Genomic DNA, 17,755 nt, shown 5'->3' with positions numbered 1-17,755 from the left:
GAGAGAGAGGGAGAGAGAGGGAGAGAGGGAGAGAGAGAGAGATAAAAGAATCGCAAAGAGACGTAAACATTATACAATGTCCATTAATTAATACATATCATTCAAAGTTATCATCTCGTTTGGTCTGATCTATGTTATGACGATTATTCATGTTAAATATTTTCATAAGAAAATACTTTTTGAGATAATTAGATATTTAGATTTTATATAACTTAAGTGACTTGAATGGTTTATATAACATTATTTATAAAGATTATTCATAAGTATCGTTGATTCTTATTAATCGATCATACTTTGAAATATGTATATATGATTATTATTAATCATCGTTTCAATAAATATAATTATCTTTATTATAAAAAAAAACGACTGAATTATTGAAAAAAAAAGCATTTCTCGTGTTTTCTTTCGTAATCGATAATATTCGTGTTATCGTTATTCTTTTGAAAAAATTATTCTCAAAAGGTCAATAAGTAAGAAATCTTTGTACATCTGCTTTGAGATATTACAAGAAAGTTTGAACTTGACCAACGAATTAAAGACCTACATAACACTGCGAGCTAATTACAACTTGTCGGATAAAGACAGCTAATCTTTTCTCCTTTCTCTGCGTTTTACTCAATGTCAAAATTGAATATCCTAGAAGTTGACGTCTACGTCGTCTTTAGCTTCTACCAATACGAAATGTTCTTACGAGTTTATCAAGTTAACTTTTGAAGTTAATAAACCGATCGTCTCTATGACACACGAAAAGCAATCACAACGATTTACGAATTTTACCACTTATAAATTTCTTTAGAAAAGTCACTTTATCTACATTAATTTCATTTTATAAGAATTGAGAGATCTGTTTGATCGATATATTCTTTAATAATTGTACGACTTCTCGACTTCTCGATCGATCGATCGATCAAATGACTCAATTTAAAACACATGCATCTAACGAAAAGTGTCGACCAGGATTATTCTTACGAGATCTAGCGATTTCTTCTTTTTTTTTTCTTTTTTTCTTTTTTTTCTCCCCGAGAAACCCCAAGGCAGATCAATTTTCTTTTCAAGAGAAAACAGATCCTTATCGTAATAAATTCACTCACTTTGAGTCAAACCTCGTAAGTTGAGTGGCAACCCTATCGATTATCTTAAATGACAAACACGTGTCAAGTGGCATATCGTTTGAAAGATCTTTTAATGGTGCTACTTTTTTTTTTCTTTTTTGCTTAATTAATCTCGACTGAATAACTTTCTGAAAAAAAAAAGAAAAAAGAAAAATCCATTTCAAAGTTTCAGATTAAAAACAACTTTTATTTTATTAAATATTCAAAATGCATATCGTCGTTAACTTCAAGTAATAATTTAGTCTTTGCTCAATATTACACCTTTTTGCAGTACATCCGGTGTAATCTCACGACATTCTTTGACCGGTTGGATGGTATATATATATATATATATATATATATATATATGTGTGTGTGTGTATTATGGATTAGAAATATACCTTGTGGAAAACAAAAAGTATCCAAGAGTGTGAATAATCAAGAAAATGCTGGTTTTAAAACTGCCGTATTGAAACTGTGTAACGTAGGAATAACATTTCTTCCTTCGATATATATATATTCATATCAATTTCAATGCTTTCTATGATAAATGAAGAAATATAATATTAAATAAAATTAAATTACGACCATTTGATCAAATAATGCGAGTGAAAATAATGAGATCAACCATTTTGTTACCTGCCCACAAATTCGCCGAAATACATCGGATATACTGCAATATGTTCAACGTAACACTGAGCAAAGACTTTATTACTGGTTGGAGGTCGGCGATATACGTTTTGAACATTTAATAACACCGGATATACCGTAAAATGTTCGACGTAACATTGAACAAAGACTTTATTACTTGTAGAAGGTTTACGATACGCATTTTGAATATTTAATAAAATAAAGATTGTTTTCACCCTGAAACTTCGAAAGATATTCCTCTCGGAAAATTATTTATTCGACAAAGGAAAAAGTATTATTGCAAAGACAAAATCAAAAGATCTTTCAAATGACATTTCCACTTGACGGCTGTTTGCCATTGAAAATTTTTAGAAGAATTGTCAGTCCTTTTATATCTCCTCTTAACCCAAAATTAATGAATTTATGATAAAGACTTCACTCTAAGAATTTCCCCAATTAAAAAAAAGAAAAAAAAAATTACTAGATTTTATAATAATCCTAATGGACATTTTTCATTGGGATATATATATATATATATATATATATATATATATATTACTGGTATATAGATACGATATATCTACAATGTTTCAATTTAATAAGGAAATGATATAAAAAGTATCTATGAAAAGGCGCAAAATATTCTCTCGAAAAAGTTCTATCGATCTGTCGTTATCGTGATAACGTAGGAACGAGGAGAGTCGTCGTTATTCGTGATAATTTGACTTTCATTAACTCTAAAACAGAAGCAGTCCTCTCGCGGAATATCGACGACATTCAAATTCGTTGGTGCTAATAACGAACGCTTCGAACTGTCGATTTCGCGCTTTGATTCGAAGAGTCGCGCGTGTGTTTGTTCGGAAGCTATCCATCCTCTTCTCCTTTCTCTTACTCTCTCTCTCTCTCTCTCTCTCTTTTTCTTTCTCTCTTTATCGCATTCCTCCTTCCACCGCTTTCGCGATCTCTCTTTTAGAAATGGTCTATCTAGCCAAGAAAGTTTACCCGATGTCAACGTCGGTAGCTTTTCTTAAAAGAAAGAAAGAGGAGAAAGAGAAGGAAAAACAAACCGACGACGCCGCGAGCGAGCGAACGAAGGATTCTCAAGTCGAGAAGAAAGAGCTTTCGCTTGCGATTCCTCGATCTTCGAGATTCCATGCTTTTACGTAAGCGTAGACCCCCTTATCGTAGGAGTATTTTTCTTCGAAAGGCCACACGTACGACAAACCTTCACGATAAATCAGCTATCCTTCGGATGTAACACTAACTTTTTTTTTTTTTTTTAATCTTTTTCTTTTTCTTTTTTTCTTTTTTTTTTTTTCTTCTAAAGAATTTTAATCTACGTGAACTTATAACGAACGTATGATATCGCTCAATTACCGTACCCAATTAACCTTTGACTCTTATTACACTCATCTCGTCACGTAACGTTGTATCTAATTAATAAAAAGTTCTCTCTTTTTACCATTAGATAGTCGATACCCGATGTCTCATTTTAACAATACTTATTTAACGACGAATTCAAATTGCCAACTGAAATAATTTCCGAGAAAATATGACTCTTATATACTTTCGATATAATTTTCGAATAAATAATGATGTTCCATACTGCTTTGGTCTACTAATTAAATACTGTGTCACGTTGGATACGACCGAGTGGAAGAGTACAAAGAGTTAAATAACTGCGAGCAATGTTCTTTAACAGTGAAATAAAAAAATAGGAAATGGGGAAAAAATTATAATCAATATTCATTGGGAGAAAAATTTTAACGAGAATTATTATATCGCGAATAGTAATAACAAATATGGCATAACTCAGATCTAATGTAATAAGTCGAATTTCCATGTAAATACGTAACCATTATATGTGTATGTACGTGTGTGTCCGTGTGTGTATGTGTGTAGGTGTATTTTGTTTATTTATATAAATACGTGAAAAAATAAATCTACGATTTCATTGCCAATCGCGAATTACAAAAAAAAAAAGAAACGTAAAGGAAAATGAGAAAAGAAAAATCAGATGTATACGCAGCAAAACAAAATTACGACTTCGTCATGTAAAAAACACGACATTCAAATTATAATTTCATGTCCAATATGAAAAGGTCCATCTTCCACTTACTTTGCATTATCCTATATAATAAAAAAAAAAAAAAAAAAAAAAAAAAAATATGAAAAATATCACAAATTTTTACAAAGTATATCACATTTAAAATACATACATACATATATCTCTTCTTACAATTTTTAATATTTCCTAATTGATTTTACGTCATATTCAGCTATTATTTTGATAACCGATCAATAAATCTTTCTATTTATTTTATTTCTCATTCGAATTACTTTCAATCGTTTTACTTATTATTAACTCGGATTAAATAAAATTTTAGAAATATGGAGAACAATGGGTATGAAAAAAAAAAAATAATAATAATAATAATAAAAAATAAAATAAGAAAACCAAATAAAAGGAAGGAATATTATCTCTTTCTTTGAATAATAGCTAGATAGACTGCGTATATATATATATCGATGTGTAACAATATTGCGAAAGAATCCCAGTGCTCTTATCGAATCTAGAAAGGAGAATAAACGTGAAGAAATAATGCGATGGTAATGTTATCCAAATGTTCGAAGAACGAACGTGTGTGTGCTCAAAGCTGTAACGTAGTAGAATCACACGAAAATAAGATAAATCGAGAACGTTTGTTGATTGCACGAATGACTCATACGGTTACTAACCATCCGTTCGACTTGTCACGTCATTTTCCACAATTATGAGTTAATACCAATCCTATAATGTTCCTGAATACAGACAAAACTATAGTATTACGTGTTAGCTTATTATATAAATTAATAAGAACACGTCACACGTGCAATTAATATATCGCAAAAATAATTAAAACAATGGTCTATCAAAATTAAATGAACTTTTTTTCGGATAAACAAAAATTCCTTTTAACTTTTAAACGGATATTAAGAAATTAATCTGTTATACGAAGAAAATGTTGAATTAAAAATGATATATAAAAAATTTTTTTTTACTTTTAATCTATACATTTTCTAGATATGATTGTTTCATTTGTATCTCTACAAAAAAAAAATCAAGCCTAGATTTAATTCAAAAATATTTAAAATTATATTAAATTATTAACTTCTTTGATATTACAGTGAATTTGTCAATGGTAGAAGAAAAAAGAAAGAAAACGGTAATTCCGTTTTTATTCTTCATGTACTTCACACATATATATATATACACACACACACAAAATATTTCTTAAAAATTCAAAACATTGGGAATATAAAATAAATTGGATACGATTTTTTGTTGCTAATGTCAGAGATATTAAGATATTATCTCTTAATAAATTTCGTTGGGCTTTCTTTATTATTATTATTATTATTATTATTATTATTATTATTATTATTATTATTATTATTATTATTATTATTGTTATTATTATTATTATTATTTGATCGACCGAACGAAAAATGATCATATCTTAGATTAGTACCATTTTCGTTTCTCCACGATAGAAATAAAATATCAAAGGAAAAACTTGTTCCTCTGTTGCAATCTCAACGACCAACGCAGAGAATTTAAAAGGTTTTGAAATCGTGTTTAATCGCTTCGAAATGCGATAATTAAGGATATTCGTAGAAAATATACGATGACAACGTTTAAAGAGCACTCTTAACCAACATAAATCATAGATATCTATAATAGACGCTATAATATATAATTTACTGTAAAGATGATATTTGCCTATAAGAACAACGGATTGTTTTCATTCGTTTTCTTAAATGATAGATCAAACGAAAAAAAGAATGATTATAGTTTTATCGAAGATATTTCTACTTTTACACGCCCATTTTTACACGCTTTAAATATTCCTATATTTCGTAATTATTTTCGATTTGAAAAAGAAAAAAGAAAAAAGAAAAAAGGAAAAAAAAGGAACTATTAATTACCGCATAATTAATTGTTACCATCAACGTGTGTCATACATACAGAAATATGTCAACTGGGAGATCTCTCGTAAATTATGCCGGTGTTAATATTTATAATTAATATCAAATTATATTAAATACAAGATATATCTCATAATCAAACAAATCGATAGGATAATTGCAGAGAAAAGACAAAAAAAAAATAAAAGAAAGAAAGAAAAAAGAAAGAGGAAGAAAGGAAAAGGAAAAAAGAATTAAAATGAAACAAAACGAAATGAAAGAGAAGCGGCGAAAGTTAGTCACGGATATTTCTAATCGCAACTACTACTACTACTACTACTACCTAATCATCATTAATTGGCAGTACTCCTCTTAATCTACGTTTAAACTCGATTGCGAAAGGTACCACGTCCCCCCTTTATTTCTTCTTCTTCTTCTTCTTCTTCTTCTTCTTCTTCTTCTTCTTCTTCTTCTTCTTCTTTGTCCCGTCCTTGAGATTACTTTTAGCGTGTCGACGTATGCGTGCAATTTTCTTTGCGAGAAAACACCCAAGTTTATTGCCGAACATACTTCTTTTTCTTCTCTTTCTCAAGGGAAAAGAAAAAAATAAAGAAAAATAAGTGGGAAAAAAAAAGAAATAAGAACGAAGAATCGCATAGGCGGGGATAATAACACGATGTACATACGGTGTGGCGTTGCGTGCCGTCTGCCATAACGCTTTACGACGCACCCTTCTCTCTTTCTCTCTCTCTCTTTTTCCCTCTCTTTCTTTCTCTCTTTCTCACATACTATTTTTTTCCTTACCAATTTCCATCGACCGTAAGATTCGAATTTCCCGCCTTACTTCGCCTAGTCTTCGCCAGCCGGCGACAACACAATCTTGTCCCTTTCAAAATTGTCTTTTTCCTAGACACGCTTCCCGTTTTATAAGAACGCGCATCTCCTCAAATATTTCTACAAAAATATCATATTTATTTATTCCTTTACCTATCCACTCGGTATACGATAAGTAAAACTTCAATGCAAACTAAAAAAGTAGTAAAAGCAAAGTGACATTTTCATTAAACCCTTCCATAACCCGTATAATATAATATATCAATGAAGAGATAGGGAGTAATTTTTCTTTTTTTTTCCTTTATTTTGTTTTATTTCATTTATTACGTTTATTACGTTAACGTTTAATTTGCATAAGGAACTTGTTATAAATAAAAATAAAATCATTTCACGAGCGAGTGAGTAAAATTCAAAAAGAATCGATGGATAAATAACGTTTTTATAGACTTCGTCTAGATTAAATTAAATCAATAAAATTTCATTTGCATTGTATAATAAATAAAAAAGAACATCAGGCGATGTTTAAATAATAAATGAAATTAATTTCATCGATGAATTTAATAATGAAACGTTTAAAGCGATTTAATCGATTAACATTTAATATCTTTCGTTAGAAAAAAATAAATAGAATCATATTTCTCTCTAATTATTGTTCTAGGTATTTTTCAATTCTTATTTTTGGATAATTCGTTAATTATTTAAATACGATATGTGTACATACATATCCATAAGTTGACCGATCGGAAATCTATATCTCCTGATTAACAGGTTTAATAACGTCATTTTAAACAGGACGCTCTTGACCTCTTAAATTATCTCGATCCAACGTCGTTTCATCGATTATCGAAAGTCGTCTAATTACGCGCACGTCATCCGTTCCGCGGAAGAGCCATCATTTTATGACGACCAAGGTAACACAGAGAGAACACGAGCAACGAAGCAAAAAACATAAAAATATGGAGAACGAATCATCGTCGTACGTTTACAACTTCCGTTCAATAATTCTCCCTCGTCGAAGCGTTTCGACTTCGAGATAACGAATAAGTTTATATTTATAGTCGAATAAAATAGTATTCGGATAGGCATTTATTAAACTTGATTTACTTTTTCTTTATTATTTTTTTTTTTATTTTTCTTTCTTTTTTTCTTTCTTTTTTAACGACCCACACTCTCCCGCTTGTGCAAAAAAAAAGAAAGAAAAAAGAAAACAAATAACATTCAATGTTTATAGCAACGGCAAAATATGTTTTATTGATGGATTGATTTTTTGTCTTTTCTTTTATGTGAAAAACGAATAAAAAATATGCACTTCGTAACAAATGTGCACTTGTTTTCTATATGCATATATGTAACATCGTTATGCATCGTAAATTTATTTGATAATGGCTGTTCTAAAATAACCGGCAATATTTAAAAACAAAAAAAAAAAAGAAACAGGAACAATGATAGTCGGTTAATTATTCATTTCAATGACACAGCAATATGAAAACAATTGGTAATAATGAATACGTAAAATATTAACGAATTATGGAGAGGAAAAAAAAACAAAGATTCGTATCTTCGAGTGCTTCGAAAGAAAAGTATGAAAATGTATATACATATAAATGGAAAAAAAAAAAGGAAAAAAAAAAAAAATAGTCAAAAGAAAACCCGATAGGTTTGTCGAGTGATACTCAGGGCAGACCAATGACGATGGAGTATGTAGGAGAAGTGCAAATTGGTACTCGACCTTTGGTTAGCTTTACAAATGGGAATCTCCTTTAATTAATCGTAAACAAAAGCGTGTCATTTCAATTTACCCCGATAACTCCGACAAGGCAACCTTTGAATTTTCTTCTTTCATCCTCCTCTCTTCTGTTTCTTTATGTTTGTAACCAATTAAATTCAACGCGACAATCGCTTTCTGATTTTTCATCAATTCACGTAACTGAACGGTTAGATGAAAAAATACATTTTTTTTTCTTTTTCTTTCTCTGTTTTGTTTTGTTTTGCTTTTTTTTTTCTTTTTCATTCATTACAAATAACGTGCTAAACAGAAAATCAGACGAGTGTACATTTTGATCTCTCCCTTTTTTTTTTCTTTTTTTTAATTCATTGCAAACAACCAATGCTAAACAAGAAATCACACGAGTATACATATTACATATTAATCGATCTATGTACTTTCAATTTCACATACAGTATCACGATCAATACCAAAAAGGATCAAGAAATTTTTTTCTATGTCGATGACGAGACGTCGAACGAATCTCGTATTCCTCGAACTTTTCTATGGGCCATCTAACGTAACGCGATTATAACTTTACTTGACAGTTTCGAAACGAACGATCGGAAAATTTCAGTGACTTTAACGGTTGTTTCAAAAGTACGCGACTGACAATTATCTTTTTTCTTTTTTTTTTCTTTTTTTTTTTTTCTTCTTTTTTTATAATATGAATTTTTTTATATATAAATGTTTCACTTAAAATATACTGAACCGACGTTATTGTGTTACGATAATCGTTTCAAAGGCAAACACGTACGTGTTGTAATTAGTAGCCGTTTTTTCTTTTCCTTCTTGTTTTCTTCATTTTTTCGTAGATAAAAAAAATTACGAAATGATAAGAGTAAATATGGATACGGTAGAAAATTAACGAATAACTTCGTTTAATACTCTGTTTTTTATTTTTTTCTTTCTTTCTTTTTAATTTTTTTCAAAAGAAAAAAGAAAAAATCATCGATTTCTACAAATTAAATCTTTTGAAAGAAACTCATTCCACCTGGATTACATACGGAAAGTAAGAGAAAGAAGAGTGAAAATGTACGGATAAAATTCTGTAAAGAGCACAATCAAATTCATTTAATCGCTGAGACAGACAGAGAGACAGAGCAGAGCAGAGCAGACCAGAGCAGAAAGAGAGAGAGAGAGAGAGAGAGAGAGAGAGAGAGAGAGAGAGAGAGAGAGAGAGAGAGAGAGAGAGTGAGAAGGAAGAGAAGGAGAAAGAGAAAAAGAGAGAAAGAAAGAAAGAGAAAGAGTGAGATAAAGAGAGATAACCTTTGTCAAAGGCCAAGATAAAATTGCAACGATAAACCGCGAGGATTCTTTCAGAGTAAATTTAAACTTCTTTTGTTATGTCAGGCACGTATTTTCCGTCAAGCCTTCTCTCTCTTTCTCTCTCGATCTTTCTCTCTTTGCACCTATTTCTTTCTCTCTCTCTCTCTCTCTCTCTCTCTCTCTCTTGTCTGTCTCTTCTTTTCTGAACGAGTCGCAGTGTGTCTTCGTTTGCCATGGATAAAACCGCATCTCCTTGATTAGGTCTTATCTCGTCCACCCACTGCTCGCCGATATTAGAATGAACAAATGCAACGCATACAAGTTGCTTGAAATATGAAGAGCTTATTTCCAATATCTATATCTTAGATCTATATTAAATATGAACGGAAATTTTCCGTTATAAAGTTCTCGACGTTATATGAATTCTTTCAGTGATATCAAAAATATATACACACACACACACACACACACACACACACACATACACATATATATATATATATATACATTTTTTTTCAAGAGAAAGAAAAAAAAGAAATTATTATTGAACGCATTGTTATTTTTAATATGTTCGCGCTACATATTCGATAATTATACTTTGAATAATTTGTATTTTTATCTAATTTTATGTTCTATTTTCTTTTTCTTTCTTTTTCTTTTTTCTTTCTCCCTTTTTTTTCGGAATTGAAACGATCGAATAACGTTTGAAATAATTCAAGAGGATCGTAATATCGTCGAGTATCCGTATTTCTTATGATATAAAATATTTTAGAAATGAAATATCTTCGTTGAACTGACTCCGGTTACAAATAAAAATATGCATTAGTATCTAAATTTTAGATTTTAATATTTTGACAATTTTTTTTCTTTTTTTTCTTTTTTTTTTTTTTCTTTTAAATCGTAATATTTATTTTTTGATAAAGTTCCACAAATCTTGATAGCGTGAATATTCATCGTAGATAGGAAACGTTAAACTCAATGAATTCCATCTTAAATCCTGAAATTTTCAAAAAAATGTTTGAAAAGTTAACTTTTGTATCGTGGAATTGTCGGAAAACAAATATAAACTTAATAGGAACGTGCGTTATGGAACACCCTCTGCCCCTCCTCCTCCACCTCTCTCATAGTATTTTCCATGAAAGAACGAAAGGAAAAAAAGAAAAAAAAGAAACGTAGTGCCCACCAATATCGCGATATATTTATACAAAACGAGCATGCTCGCCTCTATGTTGGAAAACAAGTACCGTAAATCGTTTTAATCGATTTTAATAATTAATCTAGTCGGCTCGTTCAAAAGTTTTCTCTTCATGCTAGGTGACGAATGGTAACAAAGTCGACTAGTAGTTTTTCGTGATGAAAAAAAAAAAATAAAAATAAAGAACAAAATATAAAAAAATATAAAACCAAGAAGAATAACATCCTCGATTAACTTTGTAAATTGCCTGGACAATTTTCGTTATATATATAGTAAAAAAAAAAAAAAAAAAAAAAAAAAGCAACAAATATTTTTATCCGTATATTCCACAATTTAAAAAATTTCTTGATTTATCATAGTTGTAAATGTCAAAAAAAAAGAAAAGAAAAGAAAAAGATAATAAAATAAAAATAAAAAAAAAGAAAGTAACAAGAAAAACCATCTTCTTGTTGTAAATTAAAAAACAAAAAAAAACAAAAAAAATAAAGAGAAGTGTAATACTGTTCAAGAACTTGAGCCAACTGGAACTATTTTTGATGTCGTATCTATATTCAAAAGCGCTCACTGTGAATTTTCGTCCGTACGACCGTTATCGGCCCTGAAAATACCACCCACACAGTTTTCCTTCCCTCTCTCCCTCTCTCTTTCTCAGTTTCTTCAAAACTCTTTATACCACTCGTATTATATCAAATCCATAATGATTTCTTAATTATTACAACAAATATTCGAGAATATATAAAGATTTATATTTAATGACATACGAGGATGTACTATCACGTAAGAGAGAAGTATCATAAATTAATTACATAAAGATCATTCGTAATCCCTTTTGTCATCTTATATCCGTATCTCCATTTTTGTCAGTAACAGTAATCTAACTGGAGAATACATATAAAGAGAATAGCGAGGGAAAAAGGAGGAGGAGGAGGAGGAGGAGGAGGAGGAAGGAGGGAGTCGAACGATCTTCTCGCTCCATTTCCGTCAATGGCTATTGTTTAATTAAACAAACCGGAAGATGAAACGACAACCAAATAGTCTACTTCCAGTGCAACTATTTCCCAATTCCTCATTGCTTGACTTCACCAAAGAGTTTTCCCCCAAAACAAACGCTTCGAAAGAGTAATCTATAGAATATCATCGTATACAAATATTAGAAACTCGAATGTAACAATATTAAAGACCGCTGGATGTTTACTTTGTTTAAAATGAATTATTTTGGGTCTGTTATCGTAGTTTGCTTTAAAACAATATTATATAAGAGAACAAAAAATTTACACCCACAAACTATTACACAAAATTATATTGATCATGAACGAGGCTTTACTTCGAGATTTTTTATGGAAACAATAAGAGAAACACATAGCATTCGAATTTTTAATTAATAAATAAATAATAAATCAATACAATGAAAATGGTATTAATGAAATGAAAAAAAAAAAAAGACAAAAGAAAATTATTTTCAAGCTAAAACAAAATGAATTATTTTCCTTATTATAGCGATAGACTTTTTTTTACTTATATGTAACACAGATTAACATTTTTTAATTATACACTCATCTATATCCTATTTGACGATTAAATGGCTATACAATGTATCATATATTTTTATTAATTATCTAATAAATACATTAAACAATGTCAATGATAAACAATACAAATGAATAATTTGATGACTTGATTTTGATCGTAAAATGTATTTGAATGTTTTCAAAATAAAAATTAAAATTTTTTCGTCGTTGTATCCTTCGAATAAAAAGCGTTAATCCTTTCTTAGTTCTTCTTCAGCTTTCAAAGAAAAAGAAAAATAAAGAAAAAAAAAAATAATCCTATCGACTAAGGACGAAAGTTGATGTCGTCCTTGTGTGCGTTCAAATACGAGAAGAATAGAATAGACGATTACACCACGAGGAACAGCACTTTCCTTCGCAAGACAGTGCGAGTATAGTAGAAACAATATTAACTGTTAAAAGCTCGACGTTTCTTTGCATCGGATTTCTTTGCCACAGCGGCTCGAGAGCAGCTAATGGAATAAACTTTCTTGCCGTTTCTCTCAAGTCAACGAACAAGAAAAAGCTGCTATGTATGTACGTAGATACGGTATGTACATATAATTTCAAACTTTTCTTACGTTATATAAAATCTGATTTTTAATTTAAACAAAAACGACTTCAATTTCAATCAAATCAGAAAGAAGCTGAGCACCTATGCCATCCGATCATTCTCTTCTTCTTAAACGCAGCTTGATCGATTCCGTAAATATTTCAGTGACCCATTCGCCTTTCCTTGTGATTCCTGAATACCAATCTAAAATTTTCATCGAATCCCATCGAACGCTCTCATACACGCCCGCGATAGTTCAATATTCAACAACTATATATATATATATATATATATATATATATATATGATATATCGCATGGAGAGATGAAGAAGGAAAAAGGAAAGAAAAAAAAAGGGGGAGAAAAAACATAAAAGAAAGAAAGAAAAAGAAGATATAAAAGAAACAGAATGAAAAAAAAAAAATGTAACATACCTACCTCGATATAATATGATTTGAGATTCGATTTGAATCGTAATAAGTTTCGATCCGTTTTTCGGTCACGCGATCCTTTCTTCCGTAGTGACGGAGGAAAATCCGTTTTCTCCTAGGAGCTGGTATCTGAGTTCAATGGATGAAATAATCGACAAATTTTGAATAGAAGAGAGATGTTGACAAATTTCAAAATCAAAATTTTAACGCATAGCATAGATAGATATATACATATATATATACATACATACATACATACATATATATATATATATATTAATGTCGGGTATTGTATTAACTGTTTAGAAAGAAAATCCACGCACGTGGTCGAACGATATTAAAGGACAGTCGCGACACAACAATACTCACGCTACGAGAGCTCGTTGCTCACTGACTCGAGAGAGGCGCGCGCACGCGGCTTCCTAACTTCGCGCTATCCCTTCTACTGGCTCGTCATTTGACTTACCCCCACCCCTTCAACGATACTACTACTATGGTGTTCATTAATTATACATATATCGTTTGTAAGAAAAGAAAATCGAAATGTTATGACAAATTTTTTTGTTTTCTTCGTTTCTTTTTCTTTTCTTTTCTTTCTTTTTTTTTTTAATTTTTAATTTTTTTAGATAAAATTTTTCGAAAAATTACTTTATATTGTAATAAACCTACAAAAAAAAAAAATAAAAGATAAAAAGAAAAAAGAAAGAAGAGAAAGGAAAAAAAAATAAATTACTGAACGAAATTATTTTATTATAATGAACGAGATTATGTGGCCTCTTTCATTTCAATAATTTATTTCTCTTTTTTGCATACGTTCATAAGTTCTCATAACTTGATCATTAATTCTTTTCAGATGATTTATATTTATCGACAGATATGATAGATAATTTATTTTTATCGATAGATTATAATATTATCGTACTATAGGAAAACAGTAATGTTTACATTTGGGGAAAGAGATAATTACTATATTCATTTACTATCATCGTTCCATTTAAAAGTATTATGCATGTTCATATCGATGCAATGACAATAACAGGATGTATATATTTATACAGTACAGTATAATTATAATTTACGATCAAACACGAGATATAAATATTAATATTTAAAACAATGATCGATAATGTAAGCATTAATAAATAAACATTTTGTAAAAGTTATTAAAACGAATACGTTTTTCAATCGAATAATTATAGATCGAATATAAATCAAGAGAGGATTCTTTTTTTTTCTCTTTTATCTTTTATTTTTCTTTCTTTGTCTTTCATTTTTTTTCTTTTTTATTTTTTTTTTTTTAATGCGTAAACAAATACAAAAATAAAAGATAAACGGAGTTTTGGTGGAACTCGAAGAGTCGAGTAGAAAGACAATAGAGTTAGAACGATGTCGCGAGACTCACTTGCTATAAATGCAAAACGACTTGACCCGGTGCGAGGTCCGAAGAAGACAAGACACGTATTGAAACGTCCTCGTCCTTCGAGGAGGAACTTTCGGACGAGCGTGCACAAGTACGCGAATGCACTTTACAATGGAACGAGCGATCGTAAGCGCGCGCGCGCGCGCGCACATTCAGAAAGCTGCACATGACAGCAAACTCGATTACAGCATTGCCATTAAGCAACATCAAACGCGTCTGAAACAGTCGTCAGAGAACGATCTAAAGGCTTTACTTACCTATCTAACGTGATATTCGAATGAGAACATTATATTTAGATTATGTACATAACGGATAGCTTACGTAAATATACATTCATATCGTAAAATGTCATATATATATATATATATATATATATATATAAATATATATATATAAATATATATATATTAGATTTTTTGTAAATTAGCTACGTCATGTTGGATTTCTTCTTTTCTTTTTTGTTCTTTTTTTTTTTTTAGATGAATAAATTTTTAAACAAAAAGAAAAACATACGAAAGGTATTAGCAAAGTATTAAATGTTGAAGGTTAAAGTTAATGACATTAATAAGATATAAAATAAAGACATTATAAAGATATAATAAAATATCTAATTTTATTGTACATTCGTGAGATAATCGATCGATGAATTTTAATTTGTATTTGTCGAAGAATCGACGAATACAAATTGAATGCAAATTAATAGAAATACTTTACTGATAAAAGGAAACAATTTCTATCTTTGAAATTTTTTATCTTTCTATCTTTGTATAGAAAGAGAATTATTCAAGTATATATTATTATCATTATAATTGTTAAAATTAATAGAAATTAATAGAAAAATATAAATACGAAGATTCGTATACGTATCATCTACGTAGATCTAGAAAGCGTAACTACGTAGATATCTTGCGTAACTCATATGATTAACATATTTCGCATAAATAATTATGTAAGGTGTTTATTTTGTATTTTTCATATTCCACATCATATTCCGTCATATCATCACGGTCATTAAAATATAACGCTTTTGCTAAAAATAAATATGTCTCTTTATTTATTGTTTCCTTTAAAAATTTCGCTGATCATTGTTTTAACATTCATGGTATTAATAATGTAATAAAAATAAAACAATATATTTCATCCAAATATTCATAAGTTTCTTAAATAACAAACTTTGTTGTTTGACCTAAATCTAACAATTTAGAAAATAGTAATTTATTTTTATCCTACATTAACATTTTCGGGGAATAATAATTGTGTTTACGTGTGCGCTCACCTGAATTTCTAAAAAAGCTATTCATTAAACACAAATTCGTATAAATATATGCAGTTTATTCGTGATTTATTTTTTGTTATCGTTAGATAGATATAATTTAAATATATTTTACAATTTATTTCGATGAAAAATTAAATATAATTCGGAAAAATAAATCTTTCATAATAAAATTAAAATAAGATTAATCGCCATTGACAAAGAAATGCGAAGGAAATTTATTCGAATGAAACAATTAAATAATCACTACTTTATTTATTAAAAGTAATAACATTACTATTAAGGATCAACTTCACTTCATACTGTGATTAATTTTATCCGGAATAAATTTTTAAATAAATCCAATAATTATAAAATTAAAAACGATTTAAAATTAAAAATAACTGTTAGAAAATATTTAAATATAATCGGTAGTATTAAAAAGAAAAGAAAAAGAAATGGAAAAGAAAGAAAAGAAAATGAAAGATTTAAATAAAAGGCATGAAAAAATCATCGTCCAATTATCAATTTCGTTCCATTTTAACGTAACTCTCATCTTTCTTTCATATTTCAAGATTATTTCTAGACGAGTGCTCATCGTCGAACAAGGAAGAAATAATTCGATGTATTATCCAATAAAATCCATCGAACGTTTTATTTCAATCGTGTTTGATTAAAAAGTCAAGCTCGTTATCACGCACACTTGATACGCGTTTATCTCGCTTCATAAATAATACGATTCGATCGAACGTAGATAAGGTTGTCGATCGTTCACCCAGTTATTATTACTATTATTTTTTTTTTGTTTATTTATTTTTGAATTCACGATAAGATCGAATAAAAATTTAAAAAAAAAAAACAAAAAAAAAGCAATAAATACGTTGTTGACATCGACGGTGAAAAAATGAAATAATCTATCGTTCTCCGTTCACCCGCACTCTCCTTTCACGCTATCCCTCCCTCTTCCATTCTATTCTCCATCCTCTCTCTCTCTCTCTTTCTCTCTCTCTCTCTTTCTCTATTGACCGAGAAAAAGTTATAGAGACGGACCATAAACGGTAGATTTTTATGCTGATCTGCCCAGCAAACAGCCTCGAACGAGCGAATTTTCGACTGGGTACGACGAAATTTTGATGTTTGTGCAAACTCCTCCGCATACCAAGCAGCGATCGGGATTCTCGCATCCGGAATTCCTTCCTCGATTTTTCTTTTCTTCGTGATCTCGTTCCGATTTCGACGATTTCCATCTTATTCTACCGATAAATATGACCGTCGGACATTTTTATTTGACGAAAAATATTTAACGAAACTGACTGAATAAACGTACCAATCGAAGAACATAATACGATAGGTATCTAAAGAATTAATAAAAATAAAGGGAAAAAAAAAAGATTATCGAAAATTTTATTTAAAAAATGATCATCGGAAACTTTATAAAAATTCTCATGGGATTAAAAAAATGTTCATCCCAAGTCAGATGAGAAACGTGAAAAGAAATCTACTAAGAATAAGTGCAATATATCGATTTATTCTAATCAATGTCAAATAAATTGTAATTTCAATCTAATATTGAATAAGATATAATAACGATCTAATTATTATTATCTAGTATTAAATAATATATATTTCACATGAAAAACTTTCTATCTTCCTTTTTTTTTTTTTTTTTTTTTTATTAATCTCTAAAATAAAAAATAAGTTACTAGGTTGAGATAATAAATGAATATTAATAAATAATAATTATTTATTAATTAATTAATATGATTTTGTTTGTTTGTTCGTTCTTCTTTCTCGTTTTTTTTTTTTTTTTTTTTTTTT

The 17,755-nt window shown here is 29.4% G+C and overlaps 1 protein-coding gene across 7 annotated transcripts in view; it reads right to left on the bottom strand.

Annotated features, from left to right (window-relative positions):
* Window positions 1-17,755, bottom strand: part of LOC124426670 (coiled-coil domain-containing protein 137) — a 52,362-nt gene that overhangs the window by 24,101 nt on the left and 10,506 nt on the right. Inside the window, exon 5 of one of the 7 annotated variants that reach the window (XM_046968659.1) lies at window positions 16,403-17,190. The exons of the other annotated variants lie outside the window; for them this stretch is intronic. The gene's annotated coding sequence lies outside the window, so the exon portion shown is untranslated. Of the gene's footprint in view, window positions 1-16,402; window positions 17,191-17,755 lie in introns of those variants that run through there. 7 annotated transcript variants of the gene reach the window in all.

This window comes from Vespa crabro, chromosome 9 (assembly GCF_910589235.1).
Source record: "Vespa crabro chromosome 9, iyVesCrab1.2, whole genome shotgun sequence".
Classification (NCBI taxonomy): Eukaryota; Metazoa; Arthropoda; class Insecta; order Hymenoptera; family Vespidae; genus Vespa; species Vespa crabro.
The sequence above is the reverse complement of the archived record's forward strand: the minus strand, read 5'-3'. Positions and strand labels throughout refer to the sequence as shown.